The sequence below is a fragment of the Anolis carolinensis genome, chromosome 2, assembly GCF_035594765.1.
Source record: "Anolis carolinensis isolate JA03-04 chromosome 2, rAnoCar3.1.pri, whole genome shotgun sequence".
Taxonomy (NCBI): Eukaryota; Metazoa; Chordata; class Lepidosauria; order Squamata; family Dactyloidae; genus Anolis; species Anolis carolinensis.
Window position 1 is genome coordinate 22300113 of NC_085842.1, and position 22463 is coordinate 22322575.

At 41.0% G+C, this 22463-nt stretch overlaps 1 protein-coding gene and 8 non-coding genes across 9 annotated transcripts in view; 5 read left to right on the forward strand and 4 right to left on the reverse strand.

Annotated features, from left to right (window-relative positions):
* Nucleotides 1–22463, reverse strand: part of LOC100567968 (zinc finger protein 135) — a 59705-nt gene that overhangs the window by 20132 nt on the left and 17110 nt on the right. The gene's annotated exons all lie outside the window — the stretch shown is intronic.
* On the reverse strand, nt 204–277 carry trnan-guu (transfer RNA asparagine (anticodon GUU)). Its single transcript has one exon. It is a non-coding gene; the product is annotated as a tRNA-Asn (tRNA).
* trnae-cuc (transfer RNA glutamic acid (anticodon CUC)) lies at nt 5229–5300 on the forward strand. Its single transcript has one exon. It is a non-coding gene; the product is annotated as a tRNA-Glu (tRNA).
* Nucleotides 7741–7814, reverse strand: trnan-guu (transfer RNA asparagine (anticodon GUU)). Its single transcript has one exon. It is a non-coding gene; the product is annotated as a tRNA-Asn (tRNA).
* On the forward strand, nt 8756–8826 carry trnag-ccc (transfer RNA glycine (anticodon CCC)). Its single transcript has one exon. It is a non-coding gene; the product is annotated as a tRNA-Gly (tRNA).
* Nucleotides 11473–11546, forward strand: trnan-guu (transfer RNA asparagine (anticodon GUU)). Its single transcript has one exon. It is a non-coding gene; the product is annotated as a tRNA-Asn (tRNA).
* trnas-gcu (transfer RNA serine (anticodon GCU)) lies at nt 11567–11648 on the forward strand. Its single transcript has one exon. It is a non-coding gene; the product is annotated as a tRNA-Ser (tRNA).
* Nucleotides 12874–12945, reverse strand: trnae-cuc (transfer RNA glutamic acid (anticodon CUC)). The gene has a single exon. It is a non-coding gene; the product is annotated as a tRNA-Glu (tRNA).
* trnav-aac (transfer RNA valine (anticodon AAC)) lies at nt 21587–21659 on the forward strand. The gene has a single exon. It is a non-coding gene; the product is annotated as a tRNA-Val (tRNA).

Below are 22463 nucleotides of genomic sequence, written 5' to 3' on the forward strand. Positions count from 1 at the left end.
GGTCAGTAGTGATTTATAGCAGCTGGTTACTAGCCAGCTGCGCCACAGCCCGGCCCCCTCAATCTTTCAAATCTAGACGTAGCACCTAAATTAGGGGAAAGATCGAAAAGGGTGATATTTGAACCCACACACATAATGACCACAATGGATTTGTGGTCACTTTCAACACTCTGGCACCTTGTCAAGGGTGGGTCACCCACAGCCGTCCCTGGGTGGGCTCGAACCACCATCCTTCTGGTTAACAGCCAGACGCGCTAACCCATTGCGCCACAGAGACTTGGGCAGTGCTTGCTGTTCAGGCTATGTTGTCTCTTTAACAAGAGAATATGGGACCAAAGGAATGTTCCTCTTGTTCTAAAAAATACATCTGAAGCAGGTACGTATTTCAAATTTAGACCTTCCAATTAAACTAGACACTACAGACCCCTTGACAACCATGCTGCTATTCTGCATTTTATCTCCGGTCCCACCCCATCCTACCCCTAATGTTATCTTAGGAAACCTTGAACACTTGGCTAGGCGCTTTATGGAGTAATCTAGTTATTACACACTTTGTTTTGACCCCCCTTTAATTCCTTTTGTTCCTTTGGTGGTGAAACTGATATTGTTTTAAAACTTTTTAACTTGTTTTATGCATTTGAAAAATGTTGAATTCGTTTTGATTTTATACTGCTTGTTGCTTGTTATTTTATTGTTTGTTTGATATTTTTAACTTGTTTATACTTTGTCTCTTTGGGCTTGGCCCCATGTTAGCTGCCCCGAGTCCCTTCGAGGAGATGGTGGTGGGATAAAAAAATAAATTATTATTATTATTATTATTATTATTATTATTATTATTATTATTATTATTACTACCTAAGGGGGGAAAGGTTGACAAAGCAGCAGTTTGAACCCACACATGATAAGGACAATAGATTTGCATCTCATCACACTCATGTACCTTGTCAGGATTAGAATGCACCTACCACTATTCCTTGATGGCCACAAACTACCACATTCCACAGCTATGTGCCCTGACTCATTGCATCGCAGAGACTGGGACAGTGCTCTATCTCTGTTCAAATTACTCTGAGGTTTGCAGTCTAGATCTTTCATCTAAGGAGTGGTGGTGGTTTGAGGAGAGAATAACAAGTGTGGGATCTGAACCCATGCATGCAGAGCACAGTGAATTAGCAATCCATCACAGATTGGGACAGTGCTTGTCTCTGTTCAAATTGTCTAAGGTTTTGTGGTGGGATGTTGCTCCATGACAAACCAACTGACAAGCCTAAATGTTTATTTTCCTTCACTGAGCAGAGTGGCGCAGAGGGAGCGTGCTGGGCCCATAAGCCAGAGGTTGATTGATCGAAACCATCCTCTGCTAAGTAGTTGCAGCCTTTTCCTTTTGCTTCCAGCATCCTAAAAGATTAAAGGATATCATTTGTGCTGCTGGCAAGACTATTTATGCTCTTTCATAAAAATGTGAACGTGACAAAAGGACCATGAATCACCACATTCTGTTTTGGATGTGCAGCAGATTTTCCTTTCACTGTCCAAATCTGCATCTCTAGTGAGATGATTCCGTTCCTGATAGCATTGGTTTTTCTGCAGGATTTTCCTATAGGGCAGTAGTTCTCAACCTGTGGGTCCCCAGGTGCTTTGGCCTAAAACTTCCAGAAATCCCAGCCAGTTTACCAGGCCAAAACATCTGGGGACCCACAGGTTGAGAATCACTGCTATAGGGAATGAAAAGGCCTATATCAGTTACACCTGTGGTGTAGAGGCATCATGTAAGGTTCCCAATCTTGTGACCCAGGTTTGAGTCTCATCTGGTGCACATGACCTTATTTTTTGGCTTTCCAAGAGCAGAAGAGAGTACAGGCAGACAAATTTCATTTACAGCCAATAGTCTTAGCAATTGTGGAATTACCACCCCTTCATAAAGAGAAGTAAACATTGCAAAATTGTGTGAAGTATTTATGTCCCTCTGTCTCTTGAGTAGGAGAAAGACCCCAAAGTATCAAGGTGCTTCAGAGTGAAATAATTCTTCTTGAAATGTGGTTGGATTATACAGGATCTGAAGTCAAATTTTACACATTTTGAGATTGTGCCGCTGTTTTGTCATGCCTATTTCCTCCATTCGCCATTATTATCAGTGATGTCCTGTGTTTGGTTTTAAAGTTCACGAAGAAGTGTTGCGCTCAGAAGTGGGCAGTTGTTTAATAATAATAATAATAATAATAATAATAATAATAATAATAATAATAATAATACTTTCTTTTTATACCCCGCCTCCATCTCCCCGAAGGGACTCAGGGCAGCTTATATGGGGCCAAGCCTGGATAAAACAGCAAACAAATGTACAATAACATCAGAAAATACAAACAAAAAGTAAATTAACATTCTAAAATAATAATAATAATAATAATAATAATAATAATAATACACATATGTATAAAAGATAATCATGGTAAACACAGTTCTGTAACTCATTTCAGTCAGCATTTCATTCACAATATTTTAATTGTTCAGAAATGTTTTTATTGGGCGGGAGCATTCACATTTTCTCAGAGAGAAGGAGCTATATCTCGGAGATGTTTTGCTGGTCTTTCTCTTCAGTGGTCTATAGTTCAGACTTTGACCTGGATTCAATTTCTGGCCAGGGAAGAGTTTGGTCTTCTTCTCAGGATGAATGCCTTGCCAAGGTGTCATTTTTCTACCTGTCTTTTCTCAGAATTGGCAAAAGGTGACACCATCAAAGAGGCCTTAATAGACTAGGGCAAGCAGTATGTTATGTTGTGGGTGTCCTCAGACCAACCTTCTGACTGCATGACACATGGCATGTTACATCACCCCTGGAAATGTGACCAACACTAGTAAAATCATAATGGTAGTTGGTTGAATCACCATTTCTCGTTTTACTTGGGAATAGTGGAAGATGATACTTGGACTTTGGACTTTGCTGCATGCTGACGATGTAATGCTTGCTGCTGAGGACAAGGAAGAAATTGAAAGTCATGTGCAAGCATGGTGTGACCGATTGGCGCAATTTGGTCTTTGCATCAATGTCAAAAAGACGTACTTGATGACCAATGAGGAAAGACTGGTACCATCCAGGTAGACAGGTGGATCTCTACACCTTCAAGTATTTTGGATCGACAATAACTTCAGATGGCAACCTTTTTGATGAAGTCACCACACAGATTAAATGCGGCTTGGATGAAATGCGACTTGGTAGCGAATATACTCTGCAAATATACTCTGCCCAATTACCTAAAATCAAAAATCTGTTGAACTGTCGTAAGGCCTGCCACAATATATGGAGTTGAATGTTGGCCGGTAACAATCCTTACTAGCAGAACACCGTCTCTGTGTTATGGAGATGACGATGCTCCTACTTATAGCTGGCATCACATGTCTTAACCACATCCGCAACAATGTTTATTTATTTATTTACAACATTTATATTCCGCCCTTCTCACCCCGAAGGGGACTCAGGGCGGATCACATTACACATATAGGCAAACATTCAATGCCTTTTAACATAGAACAAAGACAAGACAAACATAGGCTCCGAGTGGGCCTCGAACTCATGACCTCCTGGTCAGAGTGATTCATTGCAGTGATTCATTGCAGCTGCTCTCCAGCCTGCGCCACAGCCTGAGCCCGACATCCAGAAATACTTCGTTATTGCTCTGATTGCTGACAAAGTACAAGAATCACGCCTCAGATGGTATGACCATACTTTCCGAGGTGAAGATGAGTTCATTTGCAAGATTGCTCTTGATTTAGAAGTTCCTGGCAACCACCTACTTCCACACTTGGTGGACATGCCCAGAAACAACTAAATTTTGGAAAGATGTGCACGATGAGACACAATTTTTTTTAGGAAAAGTATTTCCAATGAATCCAGAATTTCATCTTTTAGGCTTTACAGAAAGTATGACGACATTATTTTTTCTTATATATTGACAGCCACAAGAATAACCTTTGCTCAACAATGGAAATTGGAAAAAATACCAACAAAAGGCCTCTGGTTAGACAAGCTTGACAAAATTACTGATATGGACAGATTAACATATTTAATGAAAGAAAACAGAGGCAAACCAATAAAGATGACAGACTGGAAAAACTATGAAGCATACAGAAGATTAGCAATGGGCTAAAAGAAACAATAAGGAGAAACCCGTGAACTTAAACTACAATGGAGACCAACAAATATGAAAAGACAACTAAGTATTAGGATATAACCACGAAGAGCAGAAAACAGAAGACCAAAACAAACTTTACCCTCATTTCCCTCTTTCACTGTCTTTCCTATTTCACCTAGATTCTCAAATTTTATTTTAAAAATTCTCTCTTTTTCCCCTTTCCCTCTCCCCCAACTCATCCCCACCTATTTACCCATATACAGTAGAGTCTCACTTATCCAACATAAACGGGCCGGCAGAACGTTGGATAAGTGAATATGTTGGATAATAAGGAGGGATTGAGGAAAAGCCTATTACACATCAAATTAGCTTATGATTTTACAAATTAAGCACCAAAACATCATGTTATATAACAAATTTGACAGAAAAAGTAGTTCAATGGGCAGTAATGCTATGTAGTAATTGCTGTATTTACGAAATTAGCACCAAAATATCATGATGTATTGAAAACATTGACTACAAAAATGCATTGGATAATCCAGAACATTGGATAAGTGAGTGTTGGATAAATGAGACTCTACTGTATATATATTATGTAAAGCATTTAAAATCTGAATAAAAAATTATTTTTAAAAAAGAAGTTCCTGGCAAGAGACCAAAGGGACAATTGGAGCAACTGCTTGAACCCGTTGCATGATTTGAAGACTGCCAGTACACACCCTGATTAAGAGCATGACCGAGTGAAATGGTGCCAACAAACTAGTAAGACAGACAACACCATCAAGCGGGACAAATGCAGAAGAAAAAGAAGAAGAAGGGGAAGATGTTGCTGAAAAATGTTTGTTCTTGAGTGCTTCTCAGAATGGAAAATGAAATATACTTCGTCCAGAATTAGGGGAGAGTCAGGATGGATGTCAGCCAAATTATTCCACTCACTCTGATTGAAGCTGAATCCTTGAGTGAATGCAGTAGGACCTGGCAGTGAACCCACAAGAAGCCAAATGCAACTAAGGATGGAAAGTCCTTTTTTGCCCCAAATACTGATGGACAAAAGGCGTGTCTGATGGACTAACAGCAGGAGGTCACCATCCTTGTCCATCCCTGGTGGTCTAGTGGTTAGGATTTGGCGCTCTCACCGCCACGGCCCGGGTTCGATTCCCGGTCAGGGAAGTTTTTTGTGTCTCCCTGCATTGCTCATTCTTTGGCAAAGTGTGGTTCTTCAACTATTTTGGGCCAGGTAGTATTGAGCAAAAGTGACAAGCATAGAATCACTGGGCTTTCCCAGTATGGCAAAAGGGAGATTTCGCATGCTTAGGATCTTGGTTCCTCTGCTAAAGTCTCATTGGGAACTTTGTTTTACATATGAATGCAAGCATTGATCCTGGGAGGAAGTAAAAACTCTTCCTGGCCCAGAATCAAACCAAGGCCATGGCAGTGAAAGTGCCAAATCCTGACCACTTGACCATCAGGGAGAAGGACAAGCAAAGAGCCTCTGAGATCTGACTCCTCATCAAAATGCTCAGTGCCATCCATGTAGAAGTGATCTCTTAAAGAATGTTACTCCAACCCAGTAAAAGATTGTCCTGAGGGGGGGAAGAATATGAATCAGAAAAGTTAAGAATTGAGTCTAACCAGTTAAGCCATTGCAGGTTGCAATACTCCTTCATGACCTCTAAATCTAAAACCAAACACAGAACAATAGGTAAAGGTAAAGGTTTCCCCTGACGTTAAGTCCAGTCATGTCTGACTCTGGGGGTTGGTGCTCATCTCCATTTCTAAGCCAAAGAGCCGGCGTTGTCGGTAGACACCTCCAAGGTCATGTGGCCAGCATGACTGCATGGAGCGCCGTTACCTTCCCGCCGGAGCGGTACCTATTGATCTACTCACATTGGCATGTTTTCAAACTGCTAGGTTGGCAGAAGCTGGAGCAACAGCGGGCACTCACTCCGCTCCCGGGATTTGAACCTGGGACCTTTCGGTCTGCAAGTTCAGCAGTTCAATGCTTTAACACACTTCGCCACCGGGGCTCCCACAGAACAATACTTAAGGGGAAATATAGAAATGAGCATGGCAAACTGGCTGTACAACCTCAACGTGTATAACATTTACTTGCACATCCTCCACAACCCATCAACTTTCAAGAAATAAATATTTCATTTTGAAGTACATCAAGTCTACTTCATTTAGCATGGGAGGTCCCTAGTTGGTTTTCACCTCTTCTTGGAGCTGTCCTAAGTACTGAATTCTCTCCCTAATAGTCTTAACACTTCTACGATTTCTGCTGCTGTAGAGGCTACCACACATGAAAACAAGTGGTAGGATCGGGGAACTTCCTCACGTCTCAGGGCCAACAGTTCGCCTACCTGAAAGACGAGGAGAGCCATCCACACTTGTGTGTCTATGTCAGTGGTTCCCAAACTTTTTTTGGGACCACTTTGACCAGGGACCACTCTCCAACGTTAGTACCAAAAGGGTTACCAATCGGTTTTTGGTCAACTTTAGATTTGGTTTAGTTATTTGGGGTGCTAATTGAGAAAATTGCATTGGATAGACCACATCAGCTCTAGTTTCTGATACAGAACATATGCCATCCAGTAGTTGCCATCTGCTCACCCACAGAAAACAATATTTAATATGTCTTGGCACTACAAGAGTGTTTCACGAGACCAGTTGCTCTTGTTGCAACGGTATAGTAATGGTGAGGCCGTGGACCATATTTTAGTTCTTACGGACCACTGGTGGTCCACAGACCATAGGTTGGGAACCACTAGTCTATATGGAATCCCTCCCCACTTGCCAAATATGCTGCAGTAAATCAATTTGAGTCTCTGTTCAATGGACCATATTTACATTTTTGGCTGAATTCTATTGCTAAAAATGAGGTGTACATTTCCTTTGATGGCATATTAGAATAATAGAATCATAGAATAGTAGCGTTGGAAGAGACCTCATGGGCCATCCAGTCCAACCTCCTGCCAAGTAGCAGGAAATCACGTTCAAAGCACCCCCGACAGATAGCCATCCAGACTCTGCTTAAAAGCCTCCAGAGAAGGAGCCTCCACCACAGTCCAGGGCAGAGAGTTCCACTGCTCTCACAGTCAGAAAGTTCTTCCTGATGTTCAGGTGAAATCTCCTTTTCTGTAGTTTGAAGCCATTGTTCCGCTTCCTAGTCTGCAGGGCAACAGAAAACAAGCTTGCTCCCTCCTCCCTGTGACTTCCCTTCACGTATTTGTACATGGCTATCATGTCTCCTCTCAGCCTTCTCTTCTGCAGGCTAAACATGCCCAGCTCTTTAAGCCGCTCCTCATAGGGCTTGTTCTCCAGACCATTTTAGTTGCCCTCCTCTGGACACCTTCCAGCTTGTCAACATCTCCCTTCAATTGCGGTGCCCAGAATTGGACACAGTATTCCAGGTGTGGTCTGACTAAGGCAGAATAGAGAATTATACTTGATTATGCTGTTTCCTTAACAGGAGAAGCTGGGGAAAAAGGAATCATCTTATCTTTAAAAAATCAAACAGAGATAGAGGGATATTTCAAATGATGTTCCACCTAAGAGAAGAAAACATTTACAGGAGTGAGATTTGGACCTACACCTTCAACCATGTAGCCGTCCCTGGGTGGGCTCGAACCACCATCCTTCTGGTTAACAGCCAGACGCGCTAACCCATTGCGCCACAGAGACTTGGGCAGGGTTTCCTCTGTGTCCCCACTTGCCCTAAGATGTTATCATTTGACATTGCTCAGTGACAAACTAGTTAAGAAGCCACATGGGCTCAGTTTCTTCCACTGATCAGAGTGGCGCAGCGGAAGCGTGCTGGGCCCATAACCCAGAGGTTGATGGATCGAAACCATCCTCTGCTAGGTGGCTGCAATTTTCCCCTCCTTTAGTAAGAAAGAAAAAAACTTTTTTTTCAACTGGCAGCTCTGTTGTTATGCTCTTTACCTAAAATGAGGAGATGTAAAATCTGAGGTCACTTTTCTGAGAAAAATATTTCTGCTGTCTCTAGTAGATTTTTCTTTCTTGGGTCAAATCCCCACTTCCAGATGACTCAGCTCCTGGCCATAAGGGAAATAGAAAATATTATGAATATAAAAATTAGAAGGAATCCAGTGGAAATATTACTTTTAATTAAAAAAGAGGATGAGAATGATAAGAGGGGAAAAAATTAATAGACATGCTATTAACAGCAGCTAGATTATTAATTGCAAAATATTGGGAAGGAGAAATGAAAATACAAATTAATGAATGGTATAAAGAAGTTTGGCGAATGGCACTGAATGACAAGCTAACATCAAATTTAAAAGTAAAGAAGGGATTATGGGAAAAAAATGATTTTGAAAGTATTTGGAGAAAATTTCTAGAAAAATTATTGGAAAAAGAAGATGGGAATTTACCTCCAAATGAAGAATTGAACTTTTGGTGGGACTACAGAAGAAGAGATGGCTCTGGGGAAGGGGAGCACAGGGGTGAATGTAAATAAAAGAGGGGGAAATGTATAGAATATGTTTATATAATTGTAACTTTTTCTCAATAATAACAATAAAAAATATTTTTTAAAAAATGACTCAGCTCCTGAGAGATTCCTATCGTTACTGGCTTCCTTGCAGGGTTTCTCATCAGATGCACCAGTGGTGTAGAGGCATCATGCGAGGTTCCCAATCTTGTGACCCGGGTTCGAGTCCCGGCTGGTGCATTCTGCCCTTTTTATTTTTGATTTTCCAAGAGCCAAAGAGAGTGAACCTAGGATGAATTTGCAACCCAACTGCACCAGCCAGAACCGAATAGTATCAATGAGAATGAATGCAGTTTAAGAGTCTAGGGAAAGGAATTTGAATGGGTGTGAAATATTTGTTTTCAATGTATTAAATTACAGTAGAGTCACTTATGCAACATTCACTTATCCAACGTTCTGGATTATCCAACACATTTTTGTAGTTAATGTTTTCAATACATCATGATATTTTGGTGCTAAATTTGTAAATACAGTAATTACCACATAGCATTACTGCATCTTGAACTACTTTTTCTGTCAAACTTGCTGTATAACATGATGTTTTGGTGCTTAATTTGTAAAATCATAACTTAATTTGGTGTTTAATAGGCTTCTCCTTAATCTCTCCTTGTTATCCAACATATTCGCTTATCCAACATTCTGCCAGCCCGTTTATGTTGGATAAGTGAGACTCTACTGTATTAATCTGTTTTGTTATGCTTTTGCTTTGTATCATACACTTTTGGCCTCCTACCTATCTATAGGCAATTCTCGTGGCTGCATATGATTGTTTTCCAAGGTTGGAGTCATGGCAGTGGATCCATAATGGACCATAGAAACCTATTCTGAATCCTCTGTCACAATGAGGACATAGGTTTACAGATGAAAGGCGGTCACAACCATGGTTTTCTTGATGTGCCTTTCTCTTGGCACATTTCTCCCATTCACACACTATTTTGACTTCCAGGAGATACTAGATGAATAAAGATTGGGTTCCATCACAAGCTAGGAAAAAGAGAGTTGGTGTTCAGTGGGAATAGAAGTGGCATGACATCTGACATAGAAGCCTTGACATTTAGTAGGTTACTAAAGTTGGTAGCCATAGGAGTTGAACAGAAGGAGGTATTTACATCTGTGGCAGAGGTGGAGATATGGGAATGTTGGAAATAGCAACCTCCCAAGCCTCTCACTCAGTATATATTTGCTCACCTGTATTCTATGTGTATGTTGATTTGCCAGTTTGACTTACCTCTTTGGTGTGGGAGGGGTGATAGACATGTGATTGTACTGAGCATGTTCAGACTCAGGACTTCATTTTGTATTCAGTATGTGTTTGATCTTCAATGAAAGCAGGTGTATGTAATTAGATCTCAATGGAGGTGGATACATGTATGTTGCTATTTGGACTTCAATATAGAAATATGCTTATAGACTTCAGTGAGTACAAGTACACTATAATAATAATAATAATAATAATAATAATAATAATACTTTATTTTTCTATCCCGCCACCATCTCCCCGAAGGGACTCGGGGCGGCTAACATGGGGCAATGCTCAAAACAAAACAGAGTAAAACAATTTCAACAAATATCAAAACAAAAAATAGTAATAACATAAATAAAATAAACAATTTAAACATTTTAAAAAGTACAATAAAACACATAAAATCAGAACAAATGAGTAATAATACAGCATCAAGACTATGGACTCAACACAGAGAAGCTATATCCTATTTATAACAGAACTTCAATAAGAAATGGGCCTGTATGATGAATTAATACAAGATGTTTATGGGTAAACAAGATATGTTATTTTTCGAAGAAGACTGTTTTTTTTAAATCTCTGAGTGCATATTTTTAACTAAGGTTTTTAAAGGGAGTGTATATGTTTTGAGCAATTATAAATGCAAAGAAACAACCATCCTCTGCTAATCAAATATATTTTTGTAGTGGCATGTCTTTGTCCTTGGCAGTTCATTCTTCAGTTTAACAGCTGAGTTACCTGTGTGCCATTACATGAATGCTTGTGAATATCACTGGTTCAAAGGGTTGACTTCTAACAAGGTCATGCTCTTCTTGACTAGTGGTTTTCCAAAGGTGGTCTCTACATATTCATTTGCCAAACGGATATGTGCCCAGACAGTGTTCAATCGGGAGAGTTCTCACTCTTGGTGGTGGCAATAAGGTTTTGTGGAAGTCTTTAAGTACGGTAACAACAGAGTTGTTTAGAGTGAGTTGTACTTGAAGCAAGAAAAATGTTGGGGACCTATAACTCCATACTTGCCTCCTACGCATGCATATGAGTCTTTAAAATGCTAAAACCTCAAGGGGTCATGGGAAACCACTCTTTTCAGTGCCCTATGGGCCATTTTAGGTCTTCAATAAGTGTGTTTGGGGGGTGAGACCTGCATAATTATTTTTCATAGATCTCAGCCTCCCAGCAGAGGTGGAGGATTTGTCCCGTGGAAGTAAATTGTCACACAAAATTTCCTAGACAAGAGCCTAACATGTGGGTGAGAACACTCCCATTTCTAGGCCTGTTGTCAGAAAAATACTATAGAATAGGCTGAGGATTTTGATATATCTAGCAAGAAGGCTGACATTTAGTGGGATACAGAGGGAAGACCACTTTGTTTCACCTACTATCCAAAGCCAAATGCAAAAGCAGCAGCGATGTAGCAGTAAATGGCTTCAGTCCATTAACCAAAGAGTTATTGACCCAGCACACTCTCATTGCACCATCCTTCTGTATCCAAGGAAAGGAGCTGGCATGACTCTTGGATCAATTAATCATTTTCTTTGCCAATGGACTTTAGGGCAAGAGGGAAGAGAGGAAACACTGTCCCGGTCTCTGTGGCGCAATGGGTCAGCGCGTCTGGCTGTTAACCAGAAGGTTGGTGGTTCGAGCCCACCCAGGGACGGCTGTGGGTGACCCAAGCTTGACAAGGTGGCCGAGTGGTTAAGGCGATGGACTGCTAATCCATTGTGCTCTGCACGCGTGGGTTCGAATCCCACCCTTGTCGACCCTTTTGCCCATGGGGCAATGTGCTCAGGTGTAAAGTCCATGTTTCTGATATCCACAGTTTCATTTATCCAAATTCAACAAATTTTCGAGGTCAGTGGTTCTCAACCTGTGGGTCCCCAGTTGTTTTGGCCTACAAATTCACAGAAATCCCAGCCAGTTTACCAGCTGTTAGGATTTCTGGGAGTTGAAGGCCAAAACATCTCAGGACGCACAGGTTGAGAATCTTTGTTCTAAATCAGGGGTCCCCAAACTAAGGCCCAGGGGCCGGATGTGGTCCTCCAAGGTCATTTACCTGGCCCCCACCCTCAGTTTTATAATATAATATTTTTATATCAGTTTTAATAATATAATATATTGTATATACATATAATATTGATAATAATCTTATGTTATACAATATAATACTAATAGTAATGCCATATAATAATATTAATTATATGTTATATATTACATATTATATAATAGTATAGTGGTATAGTTCAGTATAGTAATATATAATGCTAATATTGTGTTATGCTAATAATATAACATATTGTATGTACATACAGCTGCTCTGAGTCCCCTTCGGGGTGAGAAGGGTGGGATATAAATGTAGTAAATAAATGCAGTAAATAAATAATTAATTTTAGACTTAGGCTCGGCCAAAGTCTGACATGACTTGAAGGCACACAACAACAACAACAACCCTAATTAACTTGACTATCTCATTGGCCAGTAGCAGGTCCACACTTTCCATTGAAATCCTAATAGGTTTATGTTGATTAAAATTGTTTTCATTTTTAAATATTGTATTGTTCTTTCGTTGTTGTTGTTGTTGCACTACAAATAAGACATGTGCATTATGCATAGGAATTTTGTTTGTATTTTTTTCAAATGATAATTTGGCCCCTCAACAGTCTGAAGGATTGTGGAGTGGCCCTCTGCTTAAAAAGTTTGGGGACCCCTGTTCTAAATCCTCCTGCATGACTTTACGGTTATATTAGTTCAGAAATCCTTCATTTGATTCTGGTATTTTATCTTTGTAGATTGCACAATTATTGTTTTTTCCTATTTCTTTTTCCCAGCCTTATAGACACATACGACAAGGCTACAGGCTTCGCTAAGAATGATGCAGGAGGGAAATAAAGTTGATTCTTCTATTTTGCACTTCAGGTTCAGCGTCGCTAAAAACTCTGCTTTGCAAAGTGATGAGCAATGTGGAATGTGAGGAGACACAAAAAACCTTCCCTGACCGGGAATCGAACCCGGGCCGTGGCGGTGAGAGCGCCAAATCCTAACCACTAGACCACCAGGGATGGACAAGGATGTTTTCCTCTTGCTGTTGGTGCATCCAGCAGTATTTGGGGCTAAGAAGAAGTCCCATCCTTACAATAACATTGGCTTCTTAAGAGTTCACCTCCAGTCCTACCCACATGCTATTTGCGGTTCTGTGCAATTGTGCAAAGTCTAGGACTGTATCCCATATGGATTTTGCTTTTAGATTTGTTGCAAAAGAACCCCTGTATTTAACACATGCATGTCTACTCCACCCACCCCTAACAAATACTCCACAGTGCGTTTTTGAGGGCTTTCATGGCCGGGATCACGGGGTTGTTGTATGTTTTCCGGGCTGTATGGCCATGTTCCAGAAGTTTCTCCATACCTCACAACCTCTGAGGATGCCTGCCATAGATGTGGGCAAAACGTCAGGAGAGAATACTTCTGGAACATGGCCATACAGCCCGGAAAACATACAACAACCCAATACTCCATAAGTCTCTTCCGAAGGGCCGGGGCAGGCTTACTTAGCCCTTTAGTGGCTGGGAGATAATAGACAGCATCCTAGGCAGGATCCATCTGAGGCTCGGGAAAAGAGATCAGCTATTTCTTTTCCTTTACATCTTACACGTGGATGTAGAAATGTAGAAATATAGTGAGACACCCAACATTAACACTCCCAAATGTTATCCAGCCAAGGGAGCATGCAACTTCCCTTTGCAACAAGCACGAACACTAAATGAGTTTGACTGCATTACACTCTACCCTTGGCCCTAGATTTTTGGAAGGGTTTAGATCCTATTGCTTTATCACACCAGAATATGGATCCACTTGAAATCCGGTTTCTGCCTCCTGCAGAATTCTAGGGTTTGTAGTTTGGTGAGGCCCAGAACCTGTCTGGCTGAGCCCCTCCCTAAAGTGGATTTAAAGTGGATCTAAACTCTAGTGTGATGAGGTCCTAAGGTCCTCAGATTGGTAGGCTTCCATGATTTTACTATAACACTGATTTATCCGATGGGAGGGTTTTTCCTATCACATGCAAAACAAACTTTTAAATGGGAGGTAGTTTCCGTAGAAATTACACCAAAAAATGCACACAGCTCTCTCAAGTCTCTCAGCAGCTGTAACAAGATTTGGCCAATGAAACTGTCCTGTTTTGTCTTTCAAGAACAGCCTTAAAACACTGTGGTAAGTAAATGAAAACTGCTTTACTTCAGCAAAACATAAAGAACAGCACATTCCGTGCAAGAAAGTCTTAGGGAAAACACAGTTCTTAGTCTCTGATAAATTCCCAAATCAAATAGCAGTCTTACTTCAAACAAAGAAACAGCAATAAATCCTTAAGAGCAGTTTCCCAGATGCAGACTCGAAGCAGGCACAAGGGGAGCGAAGGCTTAGGCTCTAGAGTCAGTTTGTTACAAGCAAGAGCTGGCTGCATCTGCTTCTGCTTTATAGCCCTGAGTCACAACTGCTAGGGCAGTTCCCAATTACTCAGTTGCATTTCTGGCAGCTATTCTAGCTGAACGACGTCTCTGCTGTTTCCTTTTGCCTCTCCTGAAATGTGGGTACTTGCAAGTTCTCCTCCTCAGATTCCAACTCACCCTCAGATTCATGAACACTTTCCTGCTCTCCTTCCTCTTCTGAAGAATAGGAATCCCTAACAGAAACCAAGATTTGACCTAAAGCTTCCAGTGTGAAGCCCTTTTCATGAAGGACAGTCTGACTGGTTGGTGTTACCAGCAGAAAAACATTCAAGGAAAATAGAAGAGTTATGTGGCAGCAGGGGCTTCTGAGCCTTCACTCTTCAAGTACCATACTCTGGGATGGGAAATGTGAGGTGGGTGATCCTGGGATGTCTTTTAGCTGATCATGGCCAACTTCAGGATGGAGTGAAGCTGCATGTTCTTCAAGATTGTAACTTCTCTAAAATCTTTTTCTGCTTCTTTTCCAATCACAGATCCCCCTCCTTTAAGATTTCTAGGAACTAGGAACTATCCAAGGTACTGACTCTAGCTGAAGGATACAATTCAGCACTGTGGATAGCTCCTTTGCTGCTTTTGGCAAACCCCCAAAGCGATATACCGTACATACTCGAGTATAAGCCGACCTGAATATAAGTCGAGGCACCTAATTTTACCACAAAAAACCTGCAAAAACATTGACTCCAGTATAAGCCGAGATACCAATAAAATTACATTAATTGAGGCATCAGTAGTTTAAATGTTTTTGAATCTTTACATCAAACTGTAATTTAAGATAAGACTGTCCAACTCTGATCAAATCATTATTCTCATCATCTTCAATGTAAATGTGCTTATGTATCCTTTTAATAATAATAAAGTAAAATAATACATGTAATAATAATAATAAATACAGGAAAATAATACAAGTAATAATAGAGTAAAATAATAAATGCAATAATAATAATAATAAGATCAGAGTGAAATTATAAATGTATTAATAATAATAAGAATAAAAATAGAGTAAAATAAATGTAATAGTAGCAACAATAATAGAGAAAAATAATAAATGTAATAATACCAATAATAATAGAGAAAAATAATAAATGTACCATATACTCTTGAGTATAAGCTGATCAGGACCCTCACCTGAGTATAAGCCGAGGGGGGCTTTTTCAGTCTTTAAAAAAGGGCTGAAAAACTAGGCTTATACTTGAGTATATACAGTATATAATTGTGATTGCTTACTATATTGTATGTATATATTGATATGCAGTTTTCCCTTAACTCTATGTTGTTTGAGGTTGTGGGAGGGACATCAAATCATGTGACCAGAACTGGGACTATTCAGACTAAGACTCCGTTTAGAAGTAAGTCTGTACAGTTTAGGTTAGTCAGTCTCAGTATGCTGCAGTATATAGTCAGTCTTTATTGAGTCAATGTTTAGTAATGTATGAAGAGAGAGTTAGTTTGTAGAGACTAAAACAGAATGCTTTAGACAACAGATTGTTTAAACTATCAACCAAGAAGAAATGTGCCTGTATGCTGAATATATGAAGATTGTAAGTAAATCAACCATGTTACCTTCAATGAAGACTACTTATTTTTGGTCTTTTGAGAGCATGATTTAAAAACCAATATATTTTAAGGGAGAGCAGATGTTTGGGCAACTGAAACAACACTTCTGAAGATCTGCTATATATTTTGTGCAGTGGCATATCCTTGTTCCTAACAGTTCAGAGAGATAATCAGGTATATCAGTCTAACAACTGAGAAACCTAATTTGCCTTGCATGAATACTAGTGATATTTACCACTAAGGAGAAGATTCACTCAAATGAGTATTTAACTCTTCTTCAGAAGATCATACTTTACAAAAAGGTTATGATTATTCCAAATAGTGTGAATGCCAATTAATCTCCAAAAGGGTCATGCTTCCAAAAGACTATGGAGTTTCTTGGTTTTCCAAAAAGTTATAATCTCTAAAAAGTCACGCCTTTAAAAAAACAACTTTATTATAGAGATTCACATGATGTTTTTAACATTCTGGGAACTCCTGGTGTCATTCTTATGGTTGCGAGTTTGCAAGCAAATTTTACGTAGTTCAAGGTTGTACTGCTACTTTGTCTTACCTTTTTCTTCAGCTTCCCATATTATCAGCATTGTCCTGTGTTTGCTTTTATATTTAAAAGTTCATGAAGGAGCATTGCATCCTGCAAAGGAATGGGAAGCAGCTAAGACAATGCAATGCCATTATTATACCGCACTTTATTGTCCATTCAACTATGAAATTACCTTTCCCCATTTTGGAACACTCTGCACCTTGCCAGGGATTTATGAATTAGTCTCCTGTTTTTAACACTGTATGTTACATGTTGATTTTAATGATTGTTTTTTATTGATGCTGATGTTTTTATTGGGATAATTATGTTTTGCTCTGTTATTGTTATTTGATTGCTGTATCGGGCAAGGCCCCATGTAAGCCGCCCCGAGTCCCTTCGGGGAGATGGGGCGGGGTATAAAAATAAAGTTATTATTATTATTATTATTATTACTATTATTATTATTATTGACACAACGACGTTGTATGACACAGCAAACAAGATAGATATGCTGGATTTCATTTCACAAAACCACAAGTCGAACACTTCCCAAGTGTCTAGGACTGTGTGATGTATTTTCGGATGATGCGTGCAGGTCCCAGTAGGGTGGCCTTTTGCAGTTGGCAGATCGTAATTTTGTCAATGTCTATTGTTTCCAAATGCCGGCTGAGATCTTTTGGCACGGCACCCAGTGTACCAATCACCACCGGGACCCCCTGCACTGGTTTCTGCCAGAGTCTTTGAAGTTCAATCTTGAGGTCCTGATAGCGGCTGTGTTTTTCCTGTTGTTTTTCGTCAATGCGACTGTCACCTGGGATGGCGACATCAATGATCCAAACCTTTTTCTTTTCCACAACTGTGATGTCTGGTGTGTTGTGTTCCAGAACTTTGTCAGTCTGGATTCGGAAGTCCCACAGTATCTTTGCGTGCTCATTTTCCAATACTTTTGCAGGTTTGTGATTCCACCAGTTCTTTGCTGCTGGCAGGTGGTACTTGAGGCATTAGTTCAAATGAATCATTTGGGCCACATAGTTGTGCCTCTGTTTGTAGTCTGTCTGTGCGATTTTCTTACAGCAGCTGAGGATATGATCAATGGTTTCGTCAGCTTCCTTGCACAGTCTGCATTTTGGGTCATCAGCTGATTTTTCGATCTTGGCCTTAATTGCATTTGTTCTGATATTATTGATATTATTATTATTGGAATCAGTAAAGTTCTTGTTTTTTTTGTTCTGCAAACCTGAGTGGCATGTTATTGTTCTGCGGGTGACTCTGGATCGCGGTCACACGTAAGAGCTTCCATTTATCATTATCAATCCGTAACAAACTTAACTGTGTGAATCACTTCTCTTGTTTCTCCCTTCCTCATCATTTTCAGGACTTGGCAGCTGCTGGGAACAGGAAGGACATGGAGCAGCATAAGCAGAACTGTACACTGATGTGGGACCTCAGCCGTGATCTAAAAAACTCTTATATTATCTCCATAGTAAAAGGTAAAGGTTTCTCCTGACGTTAAGTCCAGTCATGTCCGACGCTGGGGGTTGGTGCTCATCTCCATTTCTAAGCCAAACAGCCGGCATTGTCCATAGACCCCTCCAAGGTCCTGTGGCTGGCATGACTGCATGGAGCGATTACCTTCCTGCTGGAGCAGTACCTATTGATCTACTCACATTTGCATGTTTTCAAACTGTTAGGTTGGCAGAAACTGGGGCTAACATCGGGCGCTCATTCCGCTCCCGGGATTTGAACCTGCAACCTTTTTTTGGTCCGCAAGTTCAACAACTTAGCACAGCACCACACATACGATGTCATAGGCATCACTGAAACCTGGTGGGATGACTCCCATCACTGGAATTTAACCATTGAGGGCTATAATCTCTTTCACATAAATAGAACAAAGGGGAGAGGAGGGGGAGTAGCTTTATATGTCAAAAACAGTTACGTTGCAGAAGAAATGCAAGACTGTAATCCGGGAAACCAGCTTGAAAGCATCTGGATAAGAATCAAGGGAACCGGGACTCAAAAAGATCTTGTCGTGGGTGTCTACTACAGACCTCCGAGTCAGGATGAAGGACTTGATGAAGCCTTCTGTCAACAGCTGACCAAACAGGCACAAAGAAGAGATATAGTAGTCATGGGCGATTTCAATTATCCCGATATCTGCTGGAAAACAAACTCAGCCAAGAGTACAAAGTCCAACAAATTCCTCACTTGCCTTGCAGATAATTTTATGGTCCAGAAGGTAGAAGAGGCAACAAGGGGATCAGCAACTCTTGATCTAATCTTAACAAATGTGGAAGACCTGATCAATACAGTTGAAGTGGTTGGATCCTTAGGGGCAAGTGACCATGTGCTCCTGCAGTTTGCAATACAAAGGAATGCTGAAACTAAGACAAGTCAAACACGCATTCTGGACTTTAAGAGAGCTGACTTCCAAAAAATGAAGGAATTACTGAGCGGCATTCCATGGACGCCGATATTAAAAAACAAGGGAGTTAAGGATGGATGGGAGTTTTTCAAAAGTGAAATACTCAAGGCGCAAATGCAAACAGTGCCAACAAAGAAGAAAAATAAGACAAGTGCAAAGAAGCCAGAATGGATGTCCAAAGAACTTCTAACTGAGCTAAAGCTCAAAAGTGACATGCACAAGAAGTGGAAAAGGGGAGAAATCACCAAAGAAGAATTCAAACGTATAGCCAACTCCTGTAGGGAAAAGGTTCGCAAGGCTAAAGCGCAAAATGAGCTCAGGCTTGCCAGGGACATAAAAAACAACAAAAAAGGTTTTTTTTGCTTATGTTGGTAGAAAAAGGAAGAAAAAGGAGGCGATAGGGCCACTGCAAGGAGTAGATGGGGTGATGGTGACAGGGGATAGGGAAAAGGCAGAACTGCTTAATGCCTTCTTTGCCTCGGTCTTCTCACAAAAAGAAAGCCATCTTCAACCTCAGCAACATGGAATGGACGAAGGATTGGGGGAAATCCAACCCCAAATAGGGAAACAAGTTGTCCAGGAACACCTGGCCACTCTAAACGAATTCAAGTCCCCAGGGCCAGATCAGCTACATCCAAGAGTATTGAAGGAACTAGCGGAAGTTATTTCAGAACCACTGGCAATCATCTTCGAGAGTTCTTGGAGAACAGGAGAAGTCCCAGCAGATTGGAGGAGGGCGAATGTGGTCCCTATCTTCAAGAAGGGAAAAAAGAACGACCCAAACAATTACCGTCCGGTCAGCCTCACATCAATACCAGGCAAGATTCTGGAAAAGATCATTAAGGAAGTGGTCTGCAAACACTTAGAAACAAATGCGGTCATTGCTAATAGTCAACACGGATTTACCAAAAACAAGTCATGCCAGACTAATCTGATCTCTTTTTTCGATAGAGTTACGAGTTGGGTCGATACAGGGAATGCCGTGGATGTAGCATATCTAGATTTCAGTAAGGCCTTCGACAAAGTCCCCCACGACCTTCTGGCAAACAAACTAGTAAAATGTGGGCTAGACAAAACTACGGTTAGGTGGATCTGTAATTGGCTAAGCGAACGAACCCAAAGGGTGCTCACCAATGCGTCGTCTTCATCATGGAAAGAAGTGACAAGTGGAGTGCCGCAGGGCTCCGTCCTGGGCCCGGTTCTGTTCAACATCTTTATTAACGACTTAGACGAAGGGTTAGAAGGCACGATCATCAAGTTTGCAGATGACACCAAACTCGGAGGGATAGCTAACACTCCAGAAGACAGGAGCAGAATTCAAAACGATCTTGACAGACTAGAGAGATGGGCCGAAACTAACAAAATGAAATTCAACAGGGACAAATGCAAGATACTTCACTTCGGCAGAAAAAATGGAAATCAAAGATACAGAATGGGGGACGCCTGGCTTGACAGCAGTGTGTGCGAAAAAGATCTTGGAGTCCTCGTGGACAACAAGTTAAACATGAGCCTACAATGTGATGCGGCAGCTAAAAAAGCCAATGGGATTTTGGCCTGCATCAATAGGGGAATAACGTCTAGATCCAGGGAAGTCATGCTCCCCCTCTATTCTGCCTTGGTCAGACCACACCTGGAATACTGTGTCCAGTTTTGGGCACCGCAGATGAAGGGAGATGCTGACAAGCTGGAAAGCGTCCAGAGGAGGGCAACTAAAATGATTAAGGGTCTGGAGAACAAGCCCTATGAGGAGAGGCTTAAAGAGCTGGGCATGTTTAGCCTGCAGAAGAGAAGGCTGAGAGGAGACATGATAGCCATGTACAAATATGTGAGGGGAAGTCATAGGGAGGAGGGAGCAAGCTTATTTTCTGCTGCCCTGCAGACTAGGACACGGAACAATGGCTTCAAACTACAGGAAAGGAGATTCCACCTGAACATCAGGAAGAACTTCCTCACTGTGAGGGCTGTTCGGCAGTGGAACTCTCTCCCCCGGGCTGTGGTGGAGGCTCCTTCTTTGGAGGCTTTTAAGCAGAGGCTGGATGGCCATCTGTCGGGGGTGCTTTGAATGCGATTTCCTGCTTCTTAGCGGGGGGTTGGACTAGATGGCCCTTGAGGTCTCTTCCAACTCTACTATTCTATGATTCTATGATTCTATGATTCTAACTCAGCACTTTAACACACTGTGCCATTGGGGCCCCCCTATCATCTCCATAGCATAGGCCAATATTTCAATTCCACAGATTATACACAGTGTCAAAATCTCCCCCAGAAGCACAGCAGGACTTAAGCATAAGATTCTGATAAATGAAGTCCTCATGTGATCAGCAAGAGTAGAGATGGACCCCCTCCTACATGTTGGTTGCATGGGCACACTATTCTGACATCACAGACGTGACCATGGTGGCCAGGAGCTTGGACAGAACTCCATGGCTGGTTACAGGTGGTGGCCACATGGAGACGGTGATAGCCCAGTAAGGCTTTCACAGTCCTGAGCCGACTGTACAGTTGCAGTACTTACTTGCAAGATCTGGAACTGCTCCAGACCAGACTTACACTGGACTAACCTGCCCATGGATAACCACAGCAACAGACAATAAATAGGAGGAAATGTTTTCCTTCATAGTCTCTGCTCTTCTGCCTGAGAATTTCTATGTCATCATTCAGCTCCTGGCCATGGTTGGTGCTGCTGTGCCTCCGTTTCTGTAGTGTAGTGGATATCACGTTTGCCTAACACGCAAAAGGTCCCCAGATCGAAGCTGGGCAGAAACATGTTTTTTCCCTCACCTATCAAATTAAAATTCCCAACTAAAAATGAGAGAAGGAATGGGAGAAACCTGCATCACATTCTTTAGAGATGGAATTTTTTCTTGGCAGATGAAAATTGACCTTGAGACTTAATGTCGTTTCCTAGGATTTAGACATTAATCGACAACTTTATCTTATTTATAGCCTACTTTACGCCCAGGTGTGGGATGCAAGGTAGCTTGAGGAAAAAGCAGTAATGAAATTCCTTCTGTGCTGTGTCCCACAACAAACCAAACAATAGCAATTCTATAATAATAATATTACAATATATTGATATAGTACAATATAGTAATTTATTGCCAGTATTGTGCTATGCTAATAATACAATATTGTATGTAAATTTAATTTGTAAGCTGCTCTGAGTCCCCTTCGGGGCGAGAAGGGTGGGATATAAATGTATTAAATAAATACATAATACATAATTCTCTAGCAGAGGTGATGTATCTATCTATCACTTGGTTACAATGGGTCCAGCCTTATACCACTACACCCCATAACTCAATGGTGAAAAAGAACCTGTTTCACAGCAACTTTTCTCTTTCTGCTAAATGGCCACTCTCTTCCAATCTCACAAAAATGTTCAGACCAAACATAGATGACAATGCCAACCAAATCAGACCATCAGATGAAGACATTCCCTGCCATTCTTTCTCTTGAAGGGCTCCTGTGAAAGTAGTCATTTCCCTCCCATTGAGATGCTGGGTTGCAGTGGTAGCAAGCTGGGCCCATAACCTGTAATTAGTATGTATAGGATATGGGCAATGATTT